The sequence below is a fragment of the Macaca nemestrina genome, chromosome X (genome assembly GCF_043159975.1).
Source record: "Macaca nemestrina isolate mMacNem1 chromosome X, mMacNem.hap1, whole genome shotgun sequence".
Classification (NCBI taxonomy): domain Eukaryota; kingdom Metazoa; phylum Chordata; class Mammalia; order Primates; family Cercopithecidae; genus Macaca; species Macaca nemestrina.
Genome location: NC_092145.1, coordinates 133,421,236 through 133,432,242, shown reverse-complemented (window position 1 = coordinate 133,432,242; position 11,007 = coordinate 133,421,236). Strand labels below are relative to the sequence as shown.

The 11,007-nt window shown below is 34.6% G+C and overlaps 1 long non-coding RNA gene across 1 annotated transcript; it reads right to left on the bottom strand.

The window, feature by feature from the left end:
• Positions 1 to 259: 259 nt before the first annotated feature.
• LOC105499113 (uncharacterized) lies at positions 260 to 10,565 on the bottom strand. The gene is made up of 3 exons (XR_011618402.1): positions 10,472 to 10,565; positions 1,056 to 1,107; positions 260 to 303 (listed from the first exon to the last, which is right to left on the bottom strand). It is a non-coding gene; the product is annotated as an uncharacterized lncRNA (long non-coding RNA).
• Between the last annotated feature and the right edge of the window lie 442 nt (positions 10,566 to 11,007).

The window sequence follows — 11,007 nt, the reverse complement described above, 5'->3', positions numbered from 1 at the left end:
GAGGGATTATCTTCACTTAAGCCTCCTAAATTGAGGTCTCAGGAAGTGTAATTCCCCAAGGTAAAATGGAATGCAAATTTTCAACACAATGTCATAACCAACCAAAATCCCAGGAGGGATAATACTTACTTTGCTGTCTTGTTATTCAAGGATCCTTACCTGACTACTCAAGTTTGGAGACTCCAGGGAAGTCAGTATCTCTTCATTCTATCATTCAACGGAAACTTGTTTGTGCAGACAAAAAGCACACCTTTGACAGCTTTAGTCCTTTCTGCATTGAGAAATTCCTGTTTGTTTTTCATGCTTAGGGAAACATTCAAGGAATGTTTTTCAGACCATTTTAATGGAATATAGCATAAAGGCTAAGAGTATAGTCTCTGGACCCATATTGTCTGGATTCCAATCCTACATGCACTAATTACTACTTGTGTTAATTTGGGTATGTTTCTTACCTTTTCTAAGCCTTATTTTCTTCATCTGTAAAATGAAGATCACAGTATTCACCCTTATGGTGTTTTCGAGTACTATTGAATCAATCCAGGTAAAACACTTAGTACCCAGAAAATAATAATCACTCAATAAATGTTAAATATCATTGTCATTATCATTATCATTAGTCAATCTTCATTTTAATCTCAGTAGCACTTTTAAAGATTTTGATCCTGTAACTGCTATGACATGTCTTCTAAATGTCATTATATATTTTAGCTGCCTTTTCCTGGTCTCATTTTCATGATCAATCTCCTTTACTAGGGCAGTAAATGATAAATACACCATGCCTCAATCCCAGGACACCAATTTCTTCTTGTGTTCTTCACAGTTGTCTTCAGAAGTCTGGTTTATTTCCACCCTTCAGTTGGCAGTTTACATACTGGTAACTCCCAAAATTTATCTCTCTGTCACCAACCCCTATTCTGAACTCCACATCTCAGTATCCAATGGGAATTCTTGCCATCTCCACCCAGTTGAATAAAAGGCATTCTAAAATCATATGAATAATACGTAAATGCAAAAATGAGATTTTTATCTCTCATCTCTGTTTTTCTCATACTCACTGCTATTTCTGTGATTGCGGTCACCAAGCCATTTCCTTATGCGAGCCAAAATCTAGGGGTCAAGATTAATACACTCTCTCACCTATTGTATCCAATCCATTACAAGGTCCTATATAATTCTCATATATTTCCATATGTTAGCATCTCAACTGTGAAGACACCAATGGTCAAGTATATATTAAACAACCTTGCACCTACAAGATTGATAAACATTAAACTTTGAAAATCTCCTCATATTCTAAGAATTACTAAGCCTGATTGCTGTTAGTTTCCCAAATTACTATGCTACAGGCATTCATATAGCAGTTAATGTTAGTTTCTAAACAAAATTGATAATTATGCTGTTATAGACATTTGGTTTTTAATAAAAATTATACATGAGCTATAAAAACATAACAAGATTACATGTCACTAAGAACTGATTTGGTTTCCACTAACAAACTATAAGCAGTTACAACTAGATTTTGCGACTTCTTTAGTCACTTCTTTTAATGCATGAGCACTCCAGTTAATTATTGAGTTGACTTCATTTACATTTTCAGTGTCTGTCAAAAGGAATATCAACCATGTGTCTCAATAATTCAATAAATAAAGCACGTGACAAAGTTGAGTTTGGATTTTAAGTATAGATTTTATTTAAAAATTAAACTAATAATTTCATGTGAAACATAAAATTAGCTAAACATTAAATTAAATTCCTTAATCTGGGGATATCTTGAAGGCACATTGACTTGTAGCTATACTGAGGAAAAGAATGTAATATATGACGCAAATTTAACTCAAATTTATGTTCAAATGACATGATATTTCAGGATTATTGTAATGCAATAGAAAACTTTTTAATATCTCTTATAACATTTGTTAATCTGATAGTTTAGAAAGCCAGGATTACATAGTTCTGTTAACTCCTTCAAAGGATATTAACATCTTTCATTAAATGAAGGAAGGACAAGGAAAAATATGAATTTGACATCGAACATTATAGCACAAAGGTTGAAATGGCTTAGTGGATGAACTTTTCTGATCATTGGTTAAATTAACATTATCTAGACTGTTCTGAATCTGGTGATTTCAGATTTTAGAATCCTAGAATCTCAGTAGAACTACAAATATCCAGCCTAACTGCTTAACTAGTAAAATAATCTGTTTGTAATCTTTCTAAAGCATGGTACCACTTCTACCAATGCCTTTAAAAACAATACTTTATGGGTCCCAAATCACCAAAAAAAAAAAAAAAATCTATATTCTGCCATCTGGTTTCCAATTGTCTTTCCAAAATTATTTCCTACGGTTTTTTTTTTTTTTTCTCACACACTCCATGTCCCAGACAACAAATTACCAAGTATTCCCTGAACATATACAGAGTCTTCACACCTGAATAGCTTTGTCTCAACTCTTCAGTAATGCCATCTCATCAACCCCAAATCTAAGTCATCTGTCAAGGTGTCGTTCTGATATCATGTCAAGACTTCATCATGAAGTCACACCAGACTGCCATATATGACAGTAATTTCTCCCTCCTCTAATGTTCCATCATACCCAGTGACTCATTTAAGTACTCACCACACTCTAATATGCATTAAAATTATTTATGCAGAATTCTTAAAATTTAAAGTATTCTTTAAGCAGAACCCTCTTTTGATTTATCATTTGTTTCCCTTTTAACACTGTTTCACTCACTGATTGTTAATTCAGTGAATAATTGTCTCACTGACACAGAAAAGGGCAACATTTAAGTGAACTTCAAAGGGAACTATCACTCACTGATTTCATTTTATTTTTATTTTATTTTATTTATTTAATTATTTTGACACAGAATCTCTCTCTGTCACCCAGGCTGGAGTGCACTGGCACAATCTCAGCTCACTGCAACCTCCACCTCCTGGGTTCAAGCAATTCTACTGCCTTAGCCTCCCAAGTATCTAGGACTACAGGTGTGCACCACCATGCCCAGTTACTTTTTGTGTTTTTAGTAGAGATGAGGTTTTACCATGTTGGCCAGGCTGGTCTCGAACTCCTGACCTCAAGTGATCTGCCCACTTTGGTGTCCCAAAGTGCTGGGCTTACAGGCGTAAGCCACCATGCCCGGCCGCTGATTTCATGTTAATAAATGTAAGTGTTTCTTTGCTGAATATAAAGTGTAACTCTTATAATATATTTAGATTGCATTTAGAAATCATCATGCATCAGATTCAGAATGGTGAAACAGGAGCCACAATGTAATTGCCAAAACAATAACATAGTTTAATTCTTTATCCTTACTCTTAAAAGACCACTGAAAGAGATACAATCATAATGACCTAAGTAATGGAGTAATGTATTTAGATTTTTATCTGATCTTGGCAAGTGCAATATTTCATTCATTAATGTATTTAGGGAAAAACCCTATATTGTTAAAGTTGTACATTATTTTCCTATGGAAGAAGGCCTAGTACAAAAATGAGGAACAGAATATTTTTCAAAAAAGTGGTGTTTCCCTGCCTTTTCCTACCCCGCTGACCAATTTGCTCCACAAATATCTATTTTGAAATGTGTGTGGTTTGGTCCTAATAAGGTTACCTTCTCATTAACCAAAATGACTCCAAAGGGCATGGGGAGGAATAAAGAACAATGCAATCATAACAGAATTTCGGAAATTAAGATTTCTAGCAATCTTGGCCAACAAATGCTAAATTTGTTATCTAATACAAACAGAAGTATGGTAATGGTACATAAATAGACTAATAAAATGGAAGAGTTAGCCCAGAAATAAACCCTAGTATCATACAATTTTAAGATATGTGTAAAATCCTCAGCTCAGTAGGCAGATCTATTATTTATTAAATAATACTAGGATAAATAGTTGACTATAGGAAACAATACTATTTACTTTTAAGATACCAACATAAATATTTTGTTTTAAAGAGATAAATAGTTAAAAAACATAAATATGACTGATTGTCATATTGTAGATATTTGAGCAACAGATTGGAAGAGAAAACTATAAAAATCTAAATACATTAAAATAAATTTGGTTTCTTAAAAATTTCAAGTTCACTTTGTATCTTAGAGAATGTCATTGTGCAAATTACAAAGATAAAGACAAATAGAGTGACTTGGTCTGTGATGCAAAGAAAGCATGATAATAAAACCTACAGAAGGATGACCTTTTAAAATATATACTTAAGGTTAAAATGCCCTTCTACTTAATAATATTTTTTAAAAACCAAATAAACTGAAAGGAAATGTGAGAGATTTTTCTTATAACTGCTATAGCCAAGACTTAGACTTGGGAATGGCATAGAAAGAATATTGTTAGAACAATTAAAATAGGGGGAAAGGCAAAAAGATGTTTCTCTGTTCTAGGAAGAGGATCTTGATCATACTACGTTGGCTGGTGTTTTTGACATTTTCTCAGGATTATGAGACAGGATAATTATATTCGTTTGCCAGTAAAGTTAGTTGAGGCTTGCAGAAATTTAATTACTTGCTCAAGAACTCTTTAAACCTCAATCCTAGGTTTGGACCCTTTCACTATGATTGCAGGTGCTGGGCCTCAGAAAACAATACCCCACAATGAAAGCTTCAGAAGCAGCCTGAGACACAAAAGCTTTCCTATGACCTTGTCCTGTCCTTCTGTGCCTCAGTCCCTTTCTCCCCCAGGGCTAGCCACAGAAACTAGAATCCCTCTTCCTCAAGGCAGGTCATAGAAACTAGAACCCCTTTTCCCCAAAGCTAGTCATAAAACCTAAAAATATGACTCTTTAATTTCCCTCTGCCTTTCTGTGTAAAAAGTGGCTATAAATAAATTATTTGATCCATATTTTTTTTTTTACTGTAGGTCAAAAGACCTACATTCCAGAAAGGGTCTGCCCCTTACCCAGAAAGAAAAAATGCATGCTCGGAGAGGCCAAGAAGAATCTAGACAGTCCTTGCTGGATTTTCCCACTAGTCTATTGGCATTGGATCATCTTTTTTGTCCAATCAAATTTCAATACAGTTGTCTATACTTTGTTGAACCTAAGCATAAAAATCAATAATTTCCTCTGCTCCCGTGCATACACGTTAAGTACATTTGTATGTCTTTTCTCCAATTAATCTGCCCTTTGTAATTTGATTTTTCAGCGAACCTTCAGAGAGCCAAGCCTTTGGCCCCAACACAGGAAAATATTATTTCCAGTATACCAACAACTCTGCATGGCTTAAGTAATCCATAGAAAAATAAACTATAGCAAGTTTATAAAATAGAAAATAAACTACAAATATGATTACCAAATGCTATACCAGTATTTATAATTGGTCTTTTGGTGCATTCAAAACAAGAAAAAGTCCAGTTCCCAGCAGGCATCTCTTCCAGGGAAATGAGCTGAATCAAATCAGATGAAGCATATGTCTTAGTGGTGATAAGGTCTCCTTTTTTTTTTTTTTGAAATCTAATTCAGTGTTTGTGTATGTGTGTGTGTGTGTGCGTGTGCGCACGTGCACGTGGGTGTGTGTGTTTCCATACTGAAAATGTGATTACAAATTGAACAAATTATATAAAAGTCAATGACCCAACAAATTTCATTTTCTCTCTCTAAAGATTGCATTACACAGAAAATTACATTAAATCCTACATAAGATAAGCATACTTAATAAATTTTTTAAATGAAAAGCAATATTTTGGCAGAGTCATGCAAGAAATTCTATGTAGCAAATGGTAAAATGAGAAGATACAAGCTTATATTCATTGCTTAGCAACAATCTAGGATGAATGCCCAGGAAATAATTGCTAACTATCAGAGGCAGGTAAAATTTAGAGGGGATAAAATATATCTTTGTTGAAACTTCTGAAGAAAATAATGCTTTGTTGCTGAGCTTAGATCACTTTTGGACAGTGTAGAGGGGCCTGTCTTTATTTCGTAATCTGTTCCTTCTTCGAGCCCTAATTATTTCAACTGATGTTAAGGAAATCAAAACATTTCACCTTGTGGGAGCCATAGGTTCTTGGCCCCTTAAAGTTTGCTAAAAATCACTGACATGAGGTAGATTGATTAATAGGAGAAAAGGCACACAAATTTATTTAACCTGCATACACAGGAGCCTTCAGAATGATAACCCAATGTCCCAAAGAGTTACAGAAACTTATATACCATCCTGAGGCCACAGTAAAGAATGCAGACTCAGAGCATGACCGGAAACAGGTAAATCAGACTTAAAGGTAAGACAGGTTAAGAGAAAGAGAAAGAAAGAAGCTTGACTAGCAAAGGTGGCCTTGTTATGTAGATGGAGCTTCCCTCAGAGAGAATACATGGTACATGTTTCTTTTCAGATCTGTTAAAGGTGTCTGACTCTAAGGGAGGCAGAGCAAGATGGACAAATAGAATCTTCCAGTGATCACCCTCTCTGCAGAATCACCAAATTGAATGACTATCCACACAAAAAAGCACTTTCATAAGAACCAAAAATCAGATGAGGTACCAGCTCAGCTGCAATGGGGTAGAACACCATAAGGGCTTCTGGGATTCCCAATTCCAGACCTTGGCTCCTGGATGGCATTTCTGGACCTTCTCAAGGCCTGTGGGAAGGCCCCGCTACCCTGAAGGGAGAGTCCCAAGCCTGGGAGCACTCACCACAAGCTAAGTAAAGAACCCTTGGGACTTGAGTAAATGGTCGTAGCCAAGCAGTACTCACCATGGGATGGGGATGGTGGTAGCCCTGGGGAAAGACTCCTCTGCTTTAGGAAACGGGAGGCAAAAATGGGAAGGAATTTGTCTTGCAGCTCAGCCACAGTACAATAGAGCACCAGGTAGATACCTAGGGCTCCCAACTCCAGGACCTGGCTCCTGGGTGACATCTCTGCACCTGCCCAGGTCCAGGGTGAACTAGCTGCCCTGAGGGGAAGTACACAAGCATGGCTGGATTTTCCAGTTGCTGACTGTAGAGCCCTTGGGCCTTGAGTGAACATAAATGGTAGCCAGGCAGTGGTGACTGTGGGCCTTGGGTGAGACCCAGTGCTGTGCTGGCTTTTAGTATGAACCAATGCAGTCCCAGTGCTGGTGGCCACAGGAATGATTGTGTCACCTCTCACCCAGCTCCAGGCAGCTCAGCACAGAGAGAGACTCTGTTTGTTTGGGATAAAGTAAGGGAAGAAAACAAGAGTGTTTGTCTGCTAATCCAGGGAATTTTCCTGGATCTTAATTAAGAACACCAAAGCAATACCTCTATAAGACTGCAAGAGCCACAGTATTACTGTGCTTGGGGTGCTCACTAATGCAGATACTGCTGCAGTGACTAAAGACTTAGGTCACACCAAAGTCCCTTTGAATACCTGGAAAGCTTTCCCAAAACTACAAAGAATACAAAGATACCTAATTCTTCAATGCCCAGACACCAAAGAACATCCACAAGCCTCAAGACTATCCAGGAAAACACGTCCTCACCAAATGAATAAAGAAAGCACCAGTGACGAAGCCCAGAGAGACACAGATATGCGACCTTTCACAAGAACAAATGAAAATATCTGCTTTGAGGAAGTTCAACAAAATTAAAGACAACACAGAGAAGGAATTTGGAATTATATCAGATAAATTAAACAAAAAGATTGAAATATAAAAAGAATCAAGCAGAATTCTTTGAGAAATGAAACTGACATACTGAAGATTGCATCAGCGTCTCTTAACAGCAAAATTGATTAAGCAGAAGGAAGAATTAGTGAGCTTAAAGACAGGCTATTTAAAACAACAGAGTCAGAGGAGACAAAAGAATAAAGAAGAATAAAGCATGCCTACAAGAGCTAGAAAACAGCCTAAAACGGGAAACTCTAAGAGGTATTGGCCTTAAAGAGAAGGTAAAGAGAGAGATGGGGGTAAAAAGTTTATTCCAGGGGATAATAACAAAGAACTTCTCAAACCTAGAGAAAGATATCAATATCCAAGTATAAGGTTATAGAACACTAAGTAGATTTAACCCAAAGAAGACTACAGCAAGGCATTTAAAAAACATTTAAGTAAACATAATTAAAAGTCCAGAAATATGGCCAGTGAATTTTGGACATCGGTGCCAAGCTAATCTAATGGAATAAAGAAGAGTTGTTTTAAAAGGTATTATAACAATTGAATAACCAAATGGAAAAATGTACCTGGATGCCAATCTTACATAACATAAATTTATTCGAAATGGATCTTAGGCCTCAATATAAAAGCAAAAATTATAAAATTATAAAACTTACAGGATAAAATATTTCAATCCTTGCTGTAGGGAAAGATTTCTTAGAATACAAAAAGAAAGATAAATTGTATTTTATCAAATATAAAAAAGAACTTTTCCTAAAAGTCAAGAAATGAAAGACAAGTCATAAACCTAGAGAAAATACTAACAATACATTTACCTGAACAAAGAGCTTGTATCTGGAATACATAAAGAATGATTCCACTTGATACTAAAATGACTACTAAATATTGCGCAACATTCATGGTTAAATATTTCAGTAAAAGATATTCAATAAGCTCATGAATAAGTTCCCAACACTTCTACTCCTCAGCAAGATACAAATAAAATCCACAATTCAGATACCAATTCACGCCTTCTATAATGTCTGCAATTAAAAAGTGTCACAAAACCAAAAGCCGGCATGGATATGGAGCAACTGGTGCTTCATATACTGATATTAGGACTGAAAAATGGTACAGGGACTTCGAAAAACATTTTGGCAGTTTCTCAATAAGTTAAACACACACCACCATATGATCCAGACCTACTTCCAGCCCTTCTATTTACTCCAGAGAAATGAAAGCTTATGTTCATACAAAGACTTCTAAAAACTATGTTCACAGCCACTTTCTGTACAACAGTAAAAATGTGGAAAGAACCGAAATGTCCATCATTTGGTAAATGAGTAAACAATATGTGGTATAACTATAACTATACAATAGAATTCAGATTCAACAATGAAAAGGAACTGATTTTCTCATACACACAAAAGCATGCACCCACTTCAAATACATTTTTCCAAGTGAAGGAAGCAAATTGGACTACATATTTGTATCTATCAATTTACATGAAATTGCCATATATAAATTACCATTTAAACATGTCTACAGATACAAAATAAAGATCATAAATATATCAAAACAACCTTTAGTAATATGCCATCATGAGACTATTTCTTTGACTTTTATTAATTATGAATATGGCATGTGCTCTGTGTAAAACTTCCAAAACAAGGAAATTAATATTTCTTTGCAAAATAACCATAATTAGCCATCAAATGTATATATTACCAAATGCAAACATATACATATATTTACATACATAACATTTATAAATCTAGGCACATGTTTGGAAGTTTATAATTTGTCCTTTTTACTGATAATGTAACTTGAAGATATTTTTCAGAAATATGTATAAATTTACCTGAAATATTATAAAAGTTGTACAGAAGTCACAATATGGACACACTATAATTTATCTCACAACTGTTTTGTCTTTTATGCATTGATACTCTTTTGCATGTATTTAAGTTAGTTGTGTCAAATACAGTCCTAGAAGTAGAATTAACATGCAAAAGGCATGCAAATTTTAAAACTTTGCTGGATCACCAAATTTATTTCCAGAAAGAGAGTAACATTTTAAACTCCTTTCATACTCTGATACTAGGGTAAAAATATAAAATTTATCTTAATCATATTTAATATACTTATCAATCTTTTATATTTTTTGTATCTATTTTTGATTCTTTTTCCTAATATCGTTTGTTAACTAGGCTATAATTTTATTATTTGAAATACCAAAATTATTACACTTTAAGCATACATATATGTATATTTTCTTTTTACTCTCACTTATGTACTATACATTGTTTCTGTATTGATTCAGATTTAAGCTATCTTATATAAAGTATATAAACTACTTTGCCAAAGCTGAATGTTATTAAATATTACATAATTATTGTAGATACAAGCTTTTTGCCATAGTTAATACAAATGTCACTTGATTTTCTTTATGGAAGATTTCGGGTGCTCTTATATAATTTCTCATCCAGGTCAACATTATCATCATCACCATTTATAAGGAAAAGGGTTAGTATTTTAATATTTTGCTCAGAACTATGCTTATATTTTTAACATTTTTAAATAATTTGTTCAAATCTGTATTATAATAAGAAAGAAACCTGGATTTCTTTGTCTTTTGTTATTTTTATGCTAGCTTTTCCTTTGCTTAATTTTGTTTTTACTGTCAGTGAAATCATTTTATTTATATGAATTAATTAGTTTATATAAATAATTTTAATTAAAAATAGCTATAAAGTTTTGAAATACTTTAGCATACTATATATTTGACATATACATGAAATATGAAGAATATTAATGAAGTGAACAAATGTCTCTCTACCAATATTGCAAGAGAAATAAGGACATGTTACCAACAGGTGAACAATAACTTAAACGATGACAAACCTTTTGTTATAAACCAGGTGGTATTTGGTGGAAAGATGTCCTCGTCCTTGTCGACTTTGAGAAGTGCCTTCTCAATAGCATCCATGGAGACCTACCACCAGGGAAAATGGAGCTGAATCTTCCCAAAGAGAAAAGAAAACAAATTGTCAACACAGGATTCTATATTAACAAGACCATCCTTTGAAACTGAGAATAAGACATATGCACGTAGACAGACCTCAGGCAATTCGTCTCTGAACAATCTGTGATTTATTTGCTCCCAGAAGCTCTACAGGCTGTAGGAAATGACCCGTGAAAACCCAAACTTTGAAAATGCGTGAAAGGCAAGATGCGCCGTCTGCTGGTGACAATAGGTAATGACAGTAGGTTGTAATTTCTGCCTAGAAATTTATGTAGCATCACAACTGTTTCATTGAATTGGATACAAGAGGGTCACTAAGATTGGCTCAGAATTCTGGGATGGGCCATCAATCTCATCTTCTGAAGGAGAGGTTGTCAAAAAATGTGTAGAAATGTTTTTAATTAGCCTCAGATAA